We start from the raw sequence: 3,205 nt of genomic DNA on the forward strand, positions 1-3,205 counted from the left end.
CCCCCCCCCCCCCCCCCCGAATCTTACTCAGTCCCCAAAGGTTCACGGGTAATAAAACAAATTACTTTCTTTCTCCATTAGCCTGTCATTGCCACTTTCAAATGGCTCCTTGCCCATACACTCCAATATTTTTTCACAATAAGTGGTAAAGCCTTTGGCCTTCCCATACATCTTAACTGCCTTCTTTGTGTTCCAAAAGAGACAAGTAGTGTATTACCTGCCATCTACATCAGGGGAAGTGGTAGGTAGAGGCAAAAATGCTAAATGGTTTCTTTAACTTCATATACTTAATTAGCATTCACCCATCCATCTATAGCAACAATGCAACAAATATTTAGTGATTGCCAACTTGGTGCCAAACCTTGTTTTTGTGGCTGGGAGTATAATAGGAAATAAGATAGATAAGGTCCCTGTTTTCATGTGGCTGATGTTCTAGATAGGGGAAATAGATAACAAACCAGTAAATAAATAAATAAATAAATAAATAAATAAATAAATAAATAAAAAATGATCTCAAATAGTGCTACAGACCACATGTTTGTGTACCCCAAAATTCATGTGGAAACATAATCTCCAATGTGATAGTGTTAGGAGTGGGCCTTTGGGAGGTATTGAGGTCATGAGGGTGGGTCCTTATTAAAGCCCTTATTAAAGAGCTGTCTGACCTCTTCCTACCATGTAAGGATACAGCGAGAAGGCAGCCAACTGGGAACATGGAAGTGGGTTCTCACCAGACACCAAATATGCTGGCACCTTGATCTTGGACTTCCCAGCCTCCAGAACCATGAGACACAAAATTATATTGTTTAATTTACTCAATCTATAGTATTCTGTTATAGCAGCCCAAATGGACTAAGACAAATCGTGACAAACACTATGATAAAAATAGAGTTATTATTTAACCCTGACTCTAGCCCCAACCCTGGGAGCACCTACTGGTTGTGTGGCTAGCAAGGCCTCGCTAAAATGATGGCAAGTGTGAGAGACCGGATGCCAAGAAGCCAGTGAAGGGAACATTTGGAGGAAGGTTATTCTAGGCAAAGGGAAGAACAAAGCCAAAGGTTTTGAGGTGTGTTTGAGGAAAAGCAAGTCCAGGGTGGCTGGATGGCATGCATGAGGTGAAGAGAGGTGGGTGACGAGCTCATGCCGGGTCTTGCAGACCACGAGGAGTATAGGTTTTCTCTAGAATTGTCTTCTAGTGGCAGGAAGTCCTGTAGAATATAAGTATCGGGTGACATAATGTGATTTATGCTTTTGAAAGTTCATTCCGGTTGTAGTGTGGAGAATGGATGACCTGGGGACAAGAGAAGCAAGAAGCTTGTGATGGGGGAGGGGGGGGGGCGTGCATTAAATAGAACAGGTAAGAGATGATGTCTTGGACTAGGACAGTGCCACTGGAAGTAGAGAGTAGAGATGAGTTGTTTTTTTGAAATGAGATACCAGGACTGGCTAACCTTTTGCATATGGAAAGTGAGGCAAATAAATCAAGGATGATGCAGGTTTTTGGACTGAGCAAATGAGAAATGGTGGTGCCAGTTATTAAGAAGGGATGATGGGGTAGACACTGATGTATCCTTTTGATATCAGGGCAGGGAATCAAAACTTGTTTTGGACATATTAATTATGAGATGCCTTTTAGAGATGCCTGGCCAAGTGGAGATGCCATGCAAGGAGGTGATGGATCCACAAGAGAGCATTTAAGAGCTGTGAATATCCATTTGGGAGTCACCACTGTGAAAATCATATTTAACACTTTGAAAGTGGGTGATGCCAACAAGGAAAAAAGTGCTGGAGGAGAAGAGGCAGCCAACCTTCATCCCTACACCCACCACAGACCAGTGGTCATGGTCATATGCCATCACACAACAATTTCAGCCCTCCCATTCCACTAAACAAACATCCATGGTCTCTTTGATACAAAAGTGTTACCTTCAAGAATAAGGGACTACAAAGATAGGTGACTAATACATAATGTCATCTCTCAAGTTGCTCACAAACTGGTAAGGAAAGAGTAACAACAATGTGAAAGATAGAATATGAAATATGTTAGTGTATTTTCAAAGATGTGAAGGGGTTCTCCAAAGGATACACTTGGGAGCATTTCATGAAGGGCCAAGAAAGTGGGTGTTTTTTCCTGCTTAGAAAACAGGACACCATTGAAGTTTTGAGTTCCATAATCAGATTAACATCTTTTGCTGCCCAGTCACGATGTAGTCATCCTCCTGTGTCTAGCTGAAACCTCACCCCATTTACAAAGTGTTGTCCACTATCTGCTACCACTCACTTTCCATCTTTGTGTTCATCCTCTAGTGCTGATCCATTTGGCACTTGATGACACACCGTCTCTTTCAGATAATTTACTGTAGGAACACCTTACTTTTTTACCTGCTCTATAAATTCCTTCTAAGCAGGTCTTATAGACTTAAACCCATAGTCCCTGGCTCAGGGGTAGGAACATAAGAGCCCCCAAACAATGCCTGTTGCTTCAAATGCCACTGTTTCACGGAATTCTCTGACCTCTGATTAGATTAGGCTCTCAAACAATCATTTTCTAGCACACTTCTCTATTTTTAATTATGCACCTGGTGTGCGACTATTTGAATAGGCTATATATTCCCACAGGCTGTAAGTTCCCAGAGAGCAGGGACCACCCCTAATTTTGCTCATAGTTGTATCCCTAGTTTGTGTGCAACGAACACCTGTTGAAAAATTGAACAGGCATGCCTTAGGGGTTCAAGGTTAAAGGGCTTAAGCAAAGTAGCCTCTGGCATGGTCCAACTGTTTGCCTGAAGTTTCTGAAAGAGCAATGAGATTCACACAGCAAAACTCTCACAAAGGGAGTTCCTCCTGATGAACTCTTCGGCGTAGGAACAGTTTTTCAGAGCGTGGCTCTTTAATGGGAAGGAGACCCCTTGGAGCTAATTTATCATCATTTAGGGTCCTGAGTCCCCCTTTCACACAGCTGAGCAGGAGGCAAAGCAGAGTGTTCCCAACTGTCAGGAAGAAGAAGCATGTTGGCAGCAGCTACCGATCTTCTAGGCAGATGGAGGGACATATGTATATTTACATATATATTTCCTAACCAATAGGTTCCAGAGAAAACATGAAAACGCAAGAACATGACTGGAAACCAAGGGGCTCTGAAGGAGTTTAATTCCTTAAAGGAAATTAGCACAACTGTTTTTTTTTTCTTTTTCTTTCTGTA

This window comes from Pipistrellus hanaki (genome assembly GCF_964339955.1).
Source record: "Pipistrellus hanaki genome assembly, chromosome: 5".
In the NCBI taxonomy this organism is placed as follows: Eukaryota; Metazoa; Chordata; class Mammalia; order Chiroptera; family Vespertilionidae; genus Pipistrellus; species Pipistrellus hanaki.